We start from the raw sequence: 18,395 nt of genomic DNA, 5'->3' as shown, positions 1-18,395 counted from the left end.
CCCTCTTTGTCTTCCTCTCCTCTCTCCATTTCTCTCTGTCCTATCCAACAATGATGACATCAATAACAACAATAACTACAGCAATAAAACAACAAAGGCAACAAAAGGGAATAAATAAATTTTTTAATGTGAATATATGGGTGGGGTAATCAAAAAAAAAAAAAGAGTACCTACCCAGAGAGATCTATGTACACCTGTGTTCATATAATCACATTTTATAATAGTCCATACTTGGAAGCAATCCACATACCCAATGACAGATGAGTGAAAGAGAAAGTTGTGGTATATACACATAATGGAATACTACTCAGCTGTTAAAAACTATGAAAGCATCTTCTGAAGGAAATATGCTGAGACTGACTCCCTAATCTCATGGGAAGAGTTTATCTTGCCAGATATGGAAAAGTAACTCCTTCACCCACACAGGAATTCACCCCCACCTATATCGGACATCTTCAACCAGAGTTGAAACAATACTGACCTCCAGGCCAAAAGGACCATACTGGACATTTCCAACCAGAATTGGGCCATAAAACTTGAGACAATATCGACTTCCAGGGACCTCCAGGCCAAAAGCAAACAAGTCCTGAACATATAAAAAGGGCCCCCAGCTTACAGCCTCTGGGCAGCTTTGGCCATGGAGAGTGCACCACTCTTGACTCTTCTTGCCTGATTAAAAAAGCTTTTCTTTATTTGTTCTCCCACCCCCACTGGACTGATTTTACACCTCTTCACTCCAGCACTTTACTGTTACGCAGACCTAACATCTCCTTTGCCTTATTTTGGATGGATCTCGAAGGAATCATGTCAAGTAAGATAAACCAAAAAGAAAGGTGATCTCACTTACATATGCAAATTAAGAAATAAGGACAGAGAGGGAAAACAAAGTGAAAGTTGGATTGGATGTGGTGTATTGCAGCAAAGCAAAGGACTCTGGACAAAGGAAAGGGCGGAGGTAGGGAGGGTGTGGGAGTCCTGACACGTGATGGTTGAATAGAATCTAAGCTGGGGGTGAGAGTGTTTTGCAGACACCGATCATGGGGAGATGGGAAACCGTACTCACGTGTTAACAACTATACTGAAAATCATAACCCCCAATCTAATGATAAAGAAATAAAGAACATTAGATAGAATCAGGCTGAGAACTGGGCCAATTTTCCAAGCAAATGCTTTCCTTTTGGCTTGGGCTGGGAATACAGCATAATGGTTATGTAAAAGACTGAATTTCAGGGGGGCCAGCAGTAGAGCAGTGGGTTAAGCACACGTGGCATGAAGCGCAAGGACCTGAGTAAGGATCCAGGTCCAAGCACCGGGATCCCCACCTGCAGGGGTAGGGGTCGCTTCACAGGCAGCGAAGCAGGTCTGCAGGTATCTATCTTTCTTTCCTCCTCCTCTCTCCATTTTTCTCTATCCTGTCCAACAATGACGACATCAATAAAAACAATAATAATAGCGACAACAATAATACTGAAGAAAAAGGGGCAACAACAACAACAACAAAAAAGGCTTTCAATCCTGAGGCTCTGCAGTCCCAGGTTAAGTCCCCAGCACCACTTTAAACCAGAGCTGAGAATTACTCTGGTCTCTCTCATAAAAAATAAAATAAAATGTTTTAAAAACTCCTATCTTAAATGTTTATTTAAAATTGTTTCTCCTTTACATTTTTTCAAGTATTTTGACAAATTCAGAATAAGCTTGTTAACTTCTTGTGGTAACTGTGACACAGAACTAAGTAAGGAGCAGGGCCACAAGGAGAGATGGGGTCTGCACTGTTGTCATCACACTTCTACAGAAAGCTTTGCCTGAGGGGCCTGAACGACATGTCTGAACAGGGCATGCGAACATCACAATGTCTTGCATTATTTTTAATCATTACTGAGGTCTCACTGCTCCAGGCTGGCTTTTTTTTTTTTTCCAGAAGAAAGATGGATACAGGGGCTGGGCGGTGGTGTGCCTGGTTAAGTGCACATACTAGCATACGAAAAGGTCTGGGTTCGAGCCCCTGCCCTCCATGAGTAGTGAAGCTGGTCTGTAGGTACCTATCTCTCTCTCTCTCCCTCTTTATCTCCACTTTCCTTTTAATTTCTCTCTTCCTGTCAAGTGAAAAAAATAGGAGGGAGAGAAAAAAAAGAGAAATGGATGTATGTATGGATGGACGGATGGATGGATGGATGGATACAGAGAGAGAGTGGCAGAAAGACACCACACACCTAAGCTTCCTTCACTAGGTGGGGTCTGGGCTGAAATCTACATCATGAGTATGACCAAACAGATTTACTGTCCAACATTATATATGTCAGAGTGATGTTCTGGTTTTCTTTCTCTCCTCTTCCTCTTCTCGTATAAATAAATAAATTTGAAAAGTGCAATATGAGAGAAGCGAAGGTTTCATTATGTCACGAATGTGAAATGGTTTTCCTTGGAACACCCATTGAAAAAACACTCGTTGACAAGAGTATAGATGGTGATGAACGTGTGTCTTGACCATGACCCACAGTCAGTAAATTGCAAAGTGGGACAGGGGTAGATAGCATAATGAGTATACAAACTGACTCTCATGCCTGAGGCTCCAAAGTCCCAGGTTCAATCCCCTGCACTACCATAAGCCAGAGCTGAGAAGTGCTCTGGTAATTAAAAAGAAAAAAAAAAGTAAGTTGCAAAGTAAGAGTCTATGTAATTGTCAACCCCAGTATCTCTCTGTGTGTCACCATTGTGTACAACCCCTTACTGTGTAATGGCAGTCTACACATCCAACAGATCCTAATGAACTTATCAGATCCCTGGGATCTTATAAAGTACAAGAAACCCTGCTAGAACCCTCAGGGAAGGTGGTGACAGCATTCTGCTTTTGAAAAGGTGAAGCAGAGTTCTGCTTATTAGCTTCCAAACGTGTAAGCATACTAATTCTTTGTTGTTGTTGTTCTTTACTTAAAAGTTAATGGAGGAACCTTGGGGACACCACGTGTGAGAAACAGCAAGATCTCCCTGCCTGTCACCCTGAGAAGCCAAGAGATTTATGTAGTTAAAAGGTGACTGGCAGGAGAACCCACTGTGTTCACTACCTTGACACCCACAGCAGCATGTTGGGTAACAGTACAATTTTTGAACGCACAATATGGATTTCTTGTCATATATCATGTTTAATAGATGCATTTAATATTCACTATTGAATATTAAAACGATATTCCCTTGAAGCAGTAAAGGCATCAAAAAAGAAAGAAAAATGACATGTTATCTTTTTTGACAAGGTGAACATTGGAAAAGACTCAGAATAAATACTAACTTAATCATGACAGAAGTGTCTGGGAGAAAACACATGGTAGTTACCAAAAGAAAAAGAGCATCAAATGAGGAGTCCTCTAAGTCCAATTCCAAACATTTAACTTAAGGAACTCACTTCAGTTTCCTCATCTGCCAAAAGTAGCTAATTTTGGGACTGGGTGGTGGTACACCCGGTTGAGTGCATATGTTACAATGCACAGGGACCCTGGTTCAAGACCATAGTTACCTCCTGCCCCAGGGAAGGCTTTGCTAGTGGTGAAGCAGTGTGTTGCAGGTCTCTCTCTCTCTCTCTCTCTTTTCTTTATTGGGGATTAATGTTTCATATTCAACAGTAAATACAATAGTTTGTACATGCATAACATTTCTCAGTTTTCCCCATAACAATACAACCCCCACTAGGTCCTCTGTCACCCTATTCCAGGACCTGTACTCTCCCCCTCACCCACCCCAGAGTCTTTTACTTTGGTGCAGTGCACCAACCAACTCCAGACCAGGGTCTCTCTGTCTCTTACCCTCTCTATCACCCCCCTCCCTCTCAATTTCAGGCTATCTCTATCCATAATAAATAAATAAAGATAATACAAAAAAATAAAGAGGAAATTAAACTGACCTTTAAAAAAAGTAGCTAATCTTATGGACTCAGTTTACTCTAGTTCAAAGTGAGGTACATATACCATAAGAAGCATGATCACAGAAATTAAAAAAAAAAAAATGAGCAGTGTCCTATAATTTAATTAATAAGTTTACTGTAGGCAAATGTCTATACACTAATCACAGAATCATTTTAATTATCCATGATGGACTGATCAGTTGACTCATCATGTAAAAGTAGGAAACGCAAGCGTTATACATGACTAAACAAGAAAGAGGCAAACACTGAAACAATAACTTATTGAAAGTAACTTCAGGCTCAATCAGTTCTCAACCTAGGAACATAAAGTATCTGTAGCTTCTGCAAATAAAGGATGATAGCAAACTCTTGGGAAATTATTGATATTTGAAATGAAAGATTTTAAATCAATATTAAATTTTGAGTGGTCATGCTTTTGAAAGAAAAAAGAATACAAAGAATAAGCAAATATAAATTGATTTTCTGCTAGAGAGGCAAAAAAGCAGAGAAAGAACCACAGCGCCATAATTTCCCTCAATCTAGTGGATGTTGGGCAGAAATATGGATCACACAGATGGGGAGGCAGCACACTATCCAAATGAGCTACTGCTCTAGCCCAATAAACAATTTTAATAACTTTGTTCTCAGAGACATGAAATTAACCAGGTATGTAGCATCTGAAATATAGAAGATGACATGTCCCTGAACTTGAACAGGAAGCTATAATGTCTGAATGTTATTGAGAAAGGCCATATGCCATGAGTAAGACAGAAGCCATAACTATTGCATGTCCTTAGCAATACTGCATGTTGTTGCTCTGAAAGTCATATTGAAAAGTTTATCTAACTCCTAACACGTACCAGTTTCTGTAGCTCATAATACAGACACATGACTATAGCATAACTATGGGTTATGCAGCGAGTAATACAGACACATAACTATTGGCCAACATAACTATAGCCAGAATGGAATGTGAGAGCTAGAGTTGACTAGTTTGTCACTTATCACAATGCTTTGCGACTTACTAAAAAAAAAAAAAAAAAAAATCCTGTACTCTTGATGCTTGAATCATGTCATGAACTGCGATCCATATCACTTGCAGCTCTCACCTGGGCCCACTGCATCATCCCAAGGGTCACAGCAAGGAGAGCCACTGCAAATACATTGATGCTGTTGCTTTATTCCGTGTGGTGAACAAGTAAGTCCTTTGTCTCTGACCCAGGAATTTTCTGTGTCCCGTTAGCATCCTAGAACTAGAAACACATAAATTTGTTACATTATGAACAGAATAAGATTTTAAAACTTTCACAGTTCTTGGAAGAAACTACAAAGAACTTCCAGATGTATTGATATAATATACAAATGCATTAAAATTTCACATATATGTGTGTGTTGAATTTTCATCAAAATATTGCTATAACTCATGTGACCTGTGAATATTGTAATAGGATTTCAAAATCAAATTAGTCAAATAAGCATGGGCCAAACAACAACAGAAATATTTCCTTTGAATTCTGTACACACTAGGAGTAGTCTTAGATAGACTTCCATTATTTAAATATTTAAGCTGTTAAGTAGGAAATGTACCCAACTTAATTGTTTCTCTTGAAAAACTAAGTCAAAACACTATGTTAGCATTGCATCAAAGCAAAGGACTCTGGGGAAAGAGTGGGAAGGAGAGGTTGAGGGTCAACAGTAATGTCAAAGGACCTAAGTTGTGTGTATGTGTGTGTGTTCTGCAGAGAACTTTCACAGGGAGATGAAAAATCGTACCATATGCCAATGACTGCACTGTAAACCATTAACCTCCCAGTAAAAATGATAAAAATATAATAGTATTAATTATTTAAACTCTCAAAGGATGTTTTTATACAAGTAACTAAGAAATATTATAATTTTAAAACAATAGCTTTTTTTTCTTAAGGAAATGCTGTTTTATAAGACTATGTTCTCAAGAGTGTAATTTTCTAACTCCCCCAAATAGCAAGGTGTCAGGCTACAGAAATCAATATATAAAAATCAGTGGCATTTCTTTATGCAAACATTAAATCTGAAGAAGAGGGTATCCAGAAATCACTCCCATTCACTGTTGCAGCAAAATCAATAAAATACCTAGGAATAAACCTGACCAAAGAAGTGAAAGACTTGTATACCGAAAACTATGAGTCACTATTCAAGGAAATAGAAAGTGATATCAAGAAATGGAAAGACATCCCATGCTCATGGAATAGAAGAGTTAATATCATCAAAATGAATATTCTCTCCAGAGCCATATACAAATTTAATGCAATACCCACCAAAGTTTCATCAAGCTTCTTTAAGAGAATACAACAAAAATTACAATCATTGTCAGTTTTTCAACAATTCAACATGTTTGATGCTTCTTTCTCAGTTAATACTTGAACATGCTATACTTCTTGGTGTAGACAGATTTAAACATAGACGTTAAGGCAAGAGCTGGTTGTTTTTGTAAATATTTTTGAAGGACACTTGATTAGCCCTTACTTTAATAATAGCAACAGAGACCAGGAAAAAGAAAAATCAGAGTTTTCAAAGACCTCAGATATCGGAATTAGAGATTTGAGGATCCTCTTCAGGACTTATTTTTTAATCTTTTTTTCTTTGGTTTCCCTTTGTCTTATTTTAAATCTATCCACTTGAACTGCAGTCCAAGACTGAATCATCAATAACAGCTGAACTAATATCCTCCCCCCACAACATAAAGGTCTCATTCTTCTTACCTAAATGTAAACTCCTAGAAGGAATATGATTAACACGACAAACATCAGGTGTGTACTCCTTGGATCGGTCTCTGTGAGTGTGGTGGATCATCATCAGTAGTCGTTATTAAAGGTCAGATTTAATCCCAGAACAAAGAAAAGCTACTGGAAAATGAAGAATACAATTACAGCTCAAACAATTATGGTTTCACCTTTATTTTAAAATCCTGAAATAATCTAACTAATATAATTGATTTACCTTTTATAAAGAAAGAGCCATTTTTATTCACATATGTGACTTGAAGGCAATTTTGAGAGTCAAAACCCAGTTAACCTAGAGACTCCCACTATATGGAAGCATAAGGTTTTAAAATGCTTTCATAACTCAAGAAATATATGCCACACACTGTAATTATCAAGGATAATCAACCCTAAAATATTTCTACTAGGGCCGTGTAGTGGTACATCCATGTAAGCTCATATATTGGCTGCACAAGAAACTGAGTTTGAGCTTCTGCTCCCCAACTGCAAGGGAGATGCTTCATGAGTGGTGAAGCAGGTCTAGAGGTCTCTCTCTGTCTCTTTTTAACCAGAGCACTGTTCAGCTCTGGTTTATGGTGGTGCAGGGGATTAAACCTGGGTCTTTGGGGGCCTCAGGCATGAGTCTCTTTGCATAACCATTATGCTCTCCCCCCCCACACACAACCTATCTCCTTATCCTTCTCTCTCTAGCTCCATTTCTCTCAATTTCTCTCTATCTCATATATATATATATATATATTTATTTATTTATTTATGGAATAAATGGCTGCTAGGAACATCAGTGATTCATAGTGCTGGCACCTAGCCCCAGTGATAATCCCAGCTGCAATTAAAAAAAAAACAAAAAAAACATCGGGGGCTGGGCAGTAGCGCAACGGGTTAAGTGCACATGTTGCAAAGTGCAAGGACTAGCTTAAGGACCCCAGTTCGAGCCCCCCACTCCCCACCTGCAGAGGAGTCGCTTCACAGGTGGTGAAGCAGGTCTGCAGGTGTCTATCTTTCTCTCCTCTCTCTGTCTTCCCCTCCTCTCTCAATTTCTCTCTGTCCTCTCTGTCCTATCCAACAACAATGACAACAATAATATTAACAACAACAACATAGACAATAAGGGCAACAAAAGAGAAAAAACAGCCTCCAGGAGCAGTGGATTCATAATGCAAGCACCAAGCCCCAGCAATAACCCTACAGGCAAAAAAAAAAAAAAAAATCTTATCACCAAAAAAGGATTGCTTGGTAAATACAATAAATGTAATAGCTCATTACTCATCTTTAATAAAGAACTATATTAGGCCTATCCAATCTCACAGACACACAAATTGATTCGGCATTATGTTTGAATTTGCATCAGAGAAATAAAACAACTTATTTAGTATTGCACATAAATATAATCTGTATTCCAATCATGGGCTTTATCATCAAAGATACTCAACTAAATTCAAGCTCTCTGAAAATATTAACTTTTAAAAACATTCATTTTCATCAATTTGAAAACTTTGGCCACCTCTTTGAAGGCTGCTTCTGAAGCCTGAGTATAAATGATAGGACAGCTTTTTTTTTTTTTTTTTACCGGAATATTGCTCTGTTCAGGTGAGGGTCTGCCTAGGCCCTTCTGCATGTAAGCCTTGTATACTACAGCTGCATTATCTCTCTGCCCCCCATATTATTTATGACTACGTATGCCTATTTCTGGTATTTGCATTCTTTTTTACTACTAGAGCAACACCCAGTTGCTCTAAACACTTGAAAAACAGTGATTCACTGATTTCTTACATCCCACATTACTCAGCTTGATCATAAAAATATATGCCATGGGGACCAGGCGGGGGCACACCTGATTAAGTGCACAGAGTACTAAATCCAAGGGGCACACAAGGATCTGGGTTTAAGTCCCCACTCCCCACCTGGAATGGGAATGCTTCACAGGCAGTAAAGTAGGTCTGCTGGGGTCTGTCTTTCTCTCTTCCTTCCTGACTCTCCTACCCTCTCAATTTCTTTTTGTCCTACAGAGTAAAAAACAGAAAGAAAAAAAAATAAAGGAAAAAACAGCTGCCAAGAGCAATGGATTCATAGTGGTGGCAGTTAGCTCCAGAGACTGGAGACAAAAAAAAAAAAAAAAAAAAAAAGCATGCCAGGTGAAGAAAACAGTTTGAGGGGATGATCAGAGGGACATTTTACAGTTGTTTGACACATATGAGTGCCAACAATTATTTCCCAAACTCCTGGAAAACAATAACTGTACTAAGACAGATACTGATGACCTAAAAACAAGGGCCAAGATACTCTGGTAGCCACAGGGTTGAGTAAGGTAATGTTTTAGAGTTGAATGACAATTCTGTACTTTCTCTGAAATCAGAGACACAAGATTTTCTTGAATCTTAACATTTTGACCTATGTGAACCCTTTCTCAATAAAAATTATGTCTTATACAAAAATCATTACAAAGAAATGAGTGGCATTTCTATACACAAGCAAAGAGTTAGAGGAAAGAGAAAGTCTTAATCCCATTTACAATCTAACCATAAAAAGATAAAATACCTTGGGATGAATCTCAGAAAAGAATAGAAGGACCTTTACAAGGAAAACTAGGTTAAAAGAAATAGAGAATGGCACACAGAAATGTTAGAACACACCTTGTTCCTGGATTGGAAGACTAAACATTATTAAAACGTGTACCAAAAGCAGTCTACAATTTCAATGCAATCCTTACCAAGATCCCAATGAAAAACTTATACAAAAATTTATGTGGAACCAAAAAGGAAAAAAAAAAAAAAGAAAAGGAAAGAAAAGAAAAAAAAAAAAACAAGAATAGTCAAAGTACTTCTGAGAAAAAAAAAAGAGAAAAAATATAGAGGTATCATGCTCCCCAACTTCAGATTGTACTACAAAACAACAGTAATTTAAAAGACATGGTGTTAGAATAAAAATGGACTAGGATCAATGAAACAGAATAAAGAGCCCCAAAATGAGCACACAGAGATCCATTCAGCTCATATATAACAAAGGAATCAAAATGACTCAATGGGGTAAAGAAGTTGTCTTCAACAAATGGTGCCGGGAAAACTGAACAGCCACATGTAGAAAAGTGAAACTAGGGACCAGGTGGTGGCGCACCTGATTAAGTACTCACATTATAGTGCACAAGGACCTGGGTTCAAGCCCCTGGTCTCCACCTGCAGGGGGGGGAAAGCCTCACAAGTGGTGAAGCAGGGCTGCAAGTGTCTCTCTGTCTCTCTCAATCTCTATCTCCCCTCCCCCTCCATTTCTCTCTGTCTCTAATAATAAATAATTTTAAAAAAAAAAGGAAAAGTGAAATTAGACCACCACCTAACACTATATACACCAACATCAATTCAAAATAGATGAAAAACTTGGATATTACACAAGAAACTCTGAAATTTAATAGAAGAAAACAACAGGGAAACATTTCCGAGTCAAAAATGTATGCGAAGAGTCAAGCCCCGTGGGCCCGGGTAATGAAGACAAGAGTAAACAAATAGGACTACATGAAACAAAAAGATTTGGAATGGGCGTATCACACCAAAGTAAAAGACTCTGGGGTGGGGTGGGGTGGGGGTGGGGGTGGGGGTGGGTGGGGAGAATACAGGTCCAAGAAGGATGACAGAGGACCTAGTGGGGGTTGTATTGTTAAATGGGAAACTGGGAAATGTTTATGCATGTACAAACTATTGTATTTACTGTTGAATGTAAAACATTAATTCCCCAATAAAGAAATAAAGAAAAAACGTTTGCACATCAAAAACAAACTACACAAAGATAACCATGCAGCCCAGTAAATGGGAGAAGATATTTGCATATCGCACATCTGAGAAGCAGCTGATACCAAACCTCTATACAAAATTGATATAGCTCAACAGAAGAAAAAAAAAAAAAAACATCAAAAAGTGAACCAAAGAAAAGAATGGTTTTAAAAGAAGAGATACACATGGCCCACACACATATGAAAAAGAAATGTTCCACTTTTCATTAGAGAAAGGCAAATTAAAACTACACTGAAATTCCACATCATGCCTATGAGAATGCCCTACATCAACTAAAGAGGAAATGACATGTGTTTGCCATTCTGCAGGGAAAAAAGAAACTCTTGTACACAGCTGGTGGGAATGCGGACTGGTGCAGTCCTTTTGGAAGGCTGTATGGAGAGTCCTTAAACAAATCAAAATGGAATTACTTTATGACCGAGCAATACCACTCCTAGGCATTTATCCAAAGGATACTTACACACCAATTTGAAGGGATCTATTGCACCCCTATGTTTATAGCTACATTATTCATAATAGCCAAAAAAGTGAAAGTAGCCTAAATGTTCATTGAAATGAAAGATAACTGGCAAAAAAACAAAAAACAGAATATATACTCTATGAAATACTACTTTGTACTCAAAAAGATGATTTTGTGTCCTTTGGGACAAAGTAGATGGAATGAGAGGTGATAGAGATGATTATGCTTAGCAAAATAAGGAAAGAGATGAGAGACAGCTACTGGATGGCTTCACTCGTATGTGAAGTCTAGAGAACTGTTAACACATAAACTTGCAAAAAATAAAATAAAAAAATAAGCAAAATGTTTCTAAGACTTTATGAGAACTCTGGTGGTTACCTCTGGTAGGTGTGAGGGTGGGGACACTACTTTGGTGGTAGGTGCAGTGCGGGAGTAAACATTGTAAATTTACAATCTTGTAACAAGCTATTAACAGCGAATAATAAAATGAAATAAAGCAGAGGACCTAAAGGGGGTTGGATTGTTATATGGAAAACTGAGAAATGTTATGCATGTACAAACTATTGTATTTACTGCCAAATGTAAGACATTAATTCCCCAATAAAGAAAGCAAAAGGTAATAAAATAAAATAAAATAAAATAAAGCAAGCCATTATCAATCACAAATGAAAAACTTTCATTTTGTCACTGTGTTGGCAAAAAAGACAGATATATCAATATTTTCTGTTGGAGCATTTTCTTTGACCTAATAGTTTATCCTACTGAACTGAAAGAGAGTAAGACATGTTCATAGACTTTTAAAAGCATTACGGCTGTGACTACTATATTACATAAGACAAATCTGACTAAGAGCATATCATTGATAATTCAAGACTATCAGGTCTTCAAAATATAATTCAGTTATTATTTTGGTTACTGTTAAATCTATTATTTCTTTATCAGTAACTGAATTTTTTTATTGTATGATATAGAATGAATGTTTTACAAGGCAGTTATCACATGGGGGCAATTTCTCATCTTTCCTTGGCACATGTTTCCCATCACTCATTCAAGTCCTCTTCCACCATCCTACACTGGACCCAACCCCCTCTCTCCTTCCCTATTCCCTTTCTCACACCCAGTCCAGGTTGCATCCTTTGCTTTGTCATTCCTTTCTTGTAACTGAGGTCTGACTAAATATTCTAAATGATTAATCAGTGGTCAGAATATCTAACTTCTGCACCCCATAATGTTCCTTGGTCCATACTCCCAGAGGGATAAAGAATAGGAAAGCTATTGGGGAGGGGAGGGGATAAGGAGTTCTGGTGGTGGGAACTGTGTGGAGTTGTACCCCTCATATCCTGTGGTTTTTGTCAGTGTTTTCTTTTTATAAATAAAATTTAAAAAGAAGAAGGAGAAGATCCACTAATTTAAAGAGCGTAACTTCAGGGCATCATTGGTACAGGTAAAGAGCCCATTCTCTACTGAATTAAATACAAATATTGCATTGATATCATTTAGATCAGAAGGACATACAATGTACAAGTAACCATCCTGGCTGGCAAAAATTGTTCACCTCTATAGTGTGCCTGCTTTCCCTCCTGCATCACCAAGCTTTGATACAGCTCCCACCACAGTGAAGGAAGTTTTAGAGCAGTAGTGTTCTTCCCCATCTCTCTCTCTCTCTCTCCCTCTCTCTCAAAAACTCAGCACATAGTAGTGAAACCCTGGCAACTGCAACAATGAAAACAACATCAAAAGACTAAGTTGGCAGGACAGTGTCTGCTCTGGAATATATTTCACATTTGTTGATTAATCTAAGAGCATATTTTACAGTCCCAAGCGCGGAAGGTAAGCAAACATTTGGGATCTGCTTGACAAAAATAAACATCCCTGTTCTAAGTAAGATAAAGGCATTTTGCATTATTCATTTAGTCATTCAATAAATGTCAATTAGTGCCTACTGTATAAGTTGCTAGGAAATAAACACTAGCCTCGTAGAGTGACACAGTCAGTGAATTTAAGAAGCAATAATTCTGCCGGCTTAGCTTCTCTGGGTTGACACTACTAGAGTGGGAGATGATGATATTGACACTAGAAAGGGAATGATCAGATTTTGAAAGGGACTGTTTGCCTTGCTAAGGAGGTTGTCTTTATCCTAAAACTAATGAATAACCATGGGATTATCTTAGCAGGAGTAATAGTGTGATTAAATACATAGAGAGATATCTATAGTCCCGATATATAATACTAGTTTGGAGCTTCTCTTTCAGGATAGAACTGTCTGGGGATCCTTTAATCATGGCAATACCCAGATCCCACACAGCAAGGACGCCAGTTCAATTAGCTTCATGTATAACTCAAGTATAAGGCGGGTATAAAAACCATTCAGTTGAGAGGGTTGGGCGGTAGCACAGCGGGTTAAGCGCAAATGGTGCGAAGGGCAAGGGCCTAAGGATTCCGGTTCAACCCCCTGCCTCCCCACCTACCAGGGAATCCCTTCACAGGCAGTGAAGCAGGTCTGCAGGTGTCTATCTTTCTCTTCCCTTCCTCTCTCCATTTTTCTCTCTGTCCTATCTAAAAACGACGACATCAATAACAACAATAATAACTACAACAACTATAAAAATCAACAATGGCAACAAAAGGGAAAAATAAGTAAATAAAATTTTTTTTAAAAAAAAACCATTCAGTTGATTCTAAAGCAGAAACAAGGTAGGAGAATCACTGTTCTAGAAGACTAAACTGGAAGAGGACTCCATTATGCTAAGTGAGGAATAATAAAGAACTAAACTAGTTGTAGTAGAGAAAATAGCATACAGAAAGAAGAAATTGGGTTGGTTGGATTTACCTGGAATTATTTCAAAATAGAGAGTATAATAAAATTGGTGTCTGCCGGATGCAGCCACATGGCTCCACCATGTGGTTAAACTATGATGTATCAAGTCAGCTGACTGACTTTTTTTCTTCTAATTCAACCTGCTATTAGCATGAGAATATTAGTGAAATAAATTTTTTAAAAGCCAAACATAGTGTTCTAATTAGAAAAAAAATAGAAAAAAAAAGGATGTATTAACACAGGAAAAGATTTAGAACTCAGCTATTCAAATCTGATATAATGACATATGAAATTTCTTTAAAAATCTCCCCCTTGAAGGCAGCATTTATTTAAAAAGATATTTACTAGTGCTTTTGTCATGTCTAAAAATCTACTAAATATTGAAATAATCACACTTACTTTGGGGTAAAACATAGAGAAATTGTTGTTTCAGATGCTACTATCCCATCCTGACTTCTAGGCAGATGACCTCAAAAATGTGTCCCAAAACTTCACCTCTCCAGAGCCCTACCCAACTAGGGAAAGACAGACCAATGTCCACATCCATCAGAAAAGCAATTTCAGAAGCTAGAACTCCTTCCTTCTGCACCTCAAAAAGAATTACTACTCCCAGAGTCAGGAGAAGATGATTGAAGGTCTCTGAGTCTCAGTCCCACTGGGACCTGTAGCTTTTGTGACCAAGAACCTTTGTTTTTTCCCCATCACTGAGAAGAAAGTGATTCTGGAGAACACCTGCGAAAGGCAGGTGCTATTTCGCTTATCTGAGCGGAAAGAGGAAAAAGGTAACACAAGTGTGGGATGATTTCACTCGTAAGTGGAATACAGAAAATAGAAATACATGAGTTTGTAAAAAAAAAAAAAAAATATATATATATATATATATATATATATATATATATATATATATATATAGTCAACCCATAACTATGACCTTGGAAGAACTATAGTAGTTACCATTGGGATGGGGATGGGGCACAGAATTTGGTAGTGGGAGTGGTGTGGAATTATACCCCTGTTATTTTACAATCTTGTAATCACTGTTAAATCATCCATTAAAAAAGAATTTGAAATGACAGACATGCATTTATAATTGCTTTCTATCTCTAAGGATTCTTGAAAGTAGCTTCAAAATTGCACCACTCTTATTCTTGGACTATATTGAAGTAATTCAGGGAGCAATTTTGAATTGACTAGGAGATCAAAATAAATTGATTAATTTTTGTGCCTGAAGGAATTTCTCATCTTATTTAACTACTCATATAACTCTCTTGGAAAACTGAGAATGTGTGACTTTTAATGGCAAAAGAAAATATTTTCAGTCTGTAAAATTTCTTAAATGATAAGCTATTGTAATTTATCAATACATCTCCATGCAAATTGTGAAAATGAGATCATTAAACTGGCGAAATTAGCATTGCGACTAATTCTCCAGTCTCTAGACAATTTGCCCAGCAAGCACTTTTTAAATTTATAATTAAATTGCACTTTTCATGTCAATGTTTGAGCCAAGTTAAAATTTTAATACATCAATCTAAACATTTGTATTTTGCTTCAAAATTGGTTTTGTTCTAGAAGAAATACAGTCCTTATCACAAAAAATAGTACTATAATTTATTACAGGAAAATAATAAAGGCATTCTAAATTAAATGAATAAAAATATTTACATAATGTAAAATAATGCTATCCTCTTCTCAAAAAAGTCTTTCAAGATGTGTAACAGGAATTAATATAATAAACATTTTTTTAATATTTGGCAGGTGTAAGGCATTATGTAAGCATTCCAACTGATAGATTTCTAAAACCAGAATCCTTATCTTTAGAAGAAATAAGATAACCAGTCACACAACACATCTATCACCTGGGGATGAGAAGTTATACCCATGTTAACAACTATACAATAATCCATTAACCTTCCTATAAGGAAAAAAAAAAGTCAAACAGCAAGACAACACAGGTTATATTTAAAGACCAAATATATATAAGGAACTTAGCACTAGGAGGAGGAAAAACAGACCACGGTAAGTTGGAATCACTTGGAGAACTAATCAGTGTTACAGACTTTAAGCAGAGGAAGGAATCTAAAAGAAATTGGCATAGGCTGAGGTGGACTGGGATATTGCAGGCCAGGGTAGTAAGAAGAGGACGAAAAAGAAACAGAATACCGTAATCTGGGAGGCCACAGCATTGGCCTCTCAAGCATGAGGTCATGAATGATTCTTTGGTTCTTTCTGTCTCTTATGCATTAATGAATAAATATTTAAAAATTTTAAAAAGAATTAGAATACAGCTTTTTTCAGACCAGCAGCATTGACCTCACCCAGAAGAATAGTCCACATGGAGAATTCTTGATTTCCACAAAACTGAATCAAGTTCTGCATTTTAACAAGTCCCCTAGGTAATTTTTACTTTCATGATAATATTAAAGGCACTCTTTTAGAAAAATCAGACAGCAAGAGCCATGTCCTGTAAAATATCTGAATATTTTTGTCTTTGCAGGTCTGTCCCAAGTGCTCAGTCAGCTCTGTTACTTAGAGTGAAAGCAGAGACTGATGGCAGTATGGAAGTAAATGAGCACAGAGGCGTCTCAGTGCTCATTTACTAGTTTAAACAGGTCGGCTTCACTAAGAAAGGAAGTTCCTGACACACCCCCCCCCAACTCTTCATCTGCACTACTCCAGCCTTGAGGTTCATGATTAGTCAACAACTTGTTTGGCTTTATATGTTAACTCTCTTTTCAGCCACCAGCTTCCACATGCTAGCATGATGCCAACCAGACTTCCCTAGACAGACAAGCCCACCAATGTGCCCTGGAGCTCCACTTCCCCAGAGCCCCACCCCACTAGGGAAAGAGAGAGGCAGACTGAGAGTATGGATCGACCTGTTAATGTTCAGCGCGGCAGCAATTACAGAAGCCAGATCTTCCACCTTAGGCATCCCACAATGACCTTGGGTCCATATTCCCAGAGGGATAAAGAATAAGAAAGCTGTCAGGGGAGAGGATGGGATATGGAGAGCTGGTGGTGGGACTTGTGTGGAGTTGTACCCCTCTTATCCTATGGTTTTGTTAATGTCTCCTTTTTTAAATAATAAAAAAAGGTATCTTAATTTCCTTGAAAAGAAAAGGAAAGAAAAGAAAAGAAAAGAAAAGGCAGGGAGGCAGTTCCCAGGTATTTGGTTGTCTGTTAGGGTAGAGCACCATTCAATTCTGGCATATGGTCATGCTGGAAATTGAGCTTGGGGCCTTTAGAGTTTGAAAGTCTAATGCACTACTGCCCATCTCCTTTGTGCAAAATTAAAGCTTTAATATTATGTGTGTATGTTGAATATTAAAGTTCGAAAAGCACTGAATTCAAAATAACTCTTGTTGGGGCCGGGTGGTGGCACACCTGGTTGAGCACATGTTACAGTGAGCAGGGACCTGGGTTGAGCCCCCAGTCCCCACCTGCAGTAGGAAAGCTTTGTGAGTGGTGAAGCAGTGCTGCAGGTATCCCTACGTCTTTTTCCCTTTCTATCTCCCCTTCCTCTCGATTTCTGGCTGTCTCTATCCAATAAACATAATAAAAAAATTTTTTAAATAACTTATTAAGGAATTCAGATTCCTGTGACTCTGTCCCAGACCTGGATAAAAAAAAAAAAAAAAATCTCAGGACTGCATTTTAGTAACTTTTTTAAAAAAATCTTTTTATTTAATTTTATTTATTATTGGATAGAGACAGAGAAATTGAGAGGGGAGGGGAAGGGAGAGAGGGAGAGAAACAGAGAGACACCTACAGCTATGCTTTCCCCCTGCAGGTGGGGACCAGGGGCTTGAACCTGGGTCCTTATGCACTGTAATGTGTGTGCTTAACCAAGTGCACCACCACCTGGCCCCCTTTAGTAACTTTTATACACATTAGAAAACCACTACTACACAGTTGCTGTGGTTCCCTATCATTCCATCACCATAACAACATAGGATTCTGCCAAGTGCCATACATTTTGCATTTGTAAACATCTTCAAACTGAATGCTAATCACAAGAAACATTTTAAGATTTTTACAGAAAGAAAGAAGTTTTAAAAGGGAGGGAGGGAAAGGGAGAGAGAGAATAAATAGGCCACACAGTCACACAGTAGTGTATCTGGTTGAGTGTGCATATTATAATGTGCAAAGACCTGGGTTCAAGCCCCTGATCTCCACCCGCTGGGAGAAAGCATGTGAGTGGGTGAAGCAGGTGTCTCTCTTGTCTATAGACTCCCTTTCCTTCTCACATTCTGTCTCTAATAAATTTTAAAAAGTAAAAGGTTATTAATTATTAAAAAAGGAAGACAAATTATTTCTTTTTAAAAAATAAATTTTCATACGTAAACTTTTTTAAATTAGAGAACAAAAGAGAAAGATCTACCAGAGCATTGCTTAGGGTTTTTGTTTGTTTTTTTGCCTCCAGGGTTATCGCTGGAGCACGGTGCCCGCACGAAGAATCCACTGCTCCTGGAGGCCATTTTTCTTCCTTTTGTTGCCCTTGTTGTTTATCATTGTTGTTGTAATTATAGTTATTGTTATTGCTGTCGTTGTTGTTGGACAGGACAGAAATTGAGAGACGAGGAAGACAGAAAGGTGGAAAGAAAGACACCTGCAGACCTGCTTCACCGCCTGTGAAGCCATGCCCCCTCCCTGCAGGTGGGCAGCCAGGGGCTCGAACCTG

The 18,395-nt window shown here is 37.9% G+C and overlaps 1 long non-coding RNA gene across 2 annotated transcripts in view; it reads right to left on the bottom strand.

Moving 5' to 3' along the window:
- Positions 1-18,395, bottom strand: part of LOC132541196 (uncharacterized) — a 154,414-nt gene that overhangs the window by 133,071 nt on the left and 2,948 nt on the right. For both annotated transcript variants that reach the window (XR_009552366.1, XR_009552365.1), the window contains exon 2: positions 5,002-5,145. This is a non-coding gene — a long non-coding RNA (uncharacterized LOC132541196). The remainder of the gene's footprint in view (positions 1-5,001; positions 5,146-18,395) is intronic.

Source organism: Erinaceus europaeus, chromosome 11, assembly GCF_950295315.1.
Source record: "Erinaceus europaeus chromosome 11, mEriEur2.1, whole genome shotgun sequence".
In the NCBI taxonomy this organism is placed as follows: domain Eukaryota; kingdom Metazoa; phylum Chordata; class Mammalia; order Eulipotyphla; family Erinaceidae; genus Erinaceus; species Erinaceus europaeus.
This window is presented reverse-complemented; position numbering and strand designations above follow the sequence as displayed.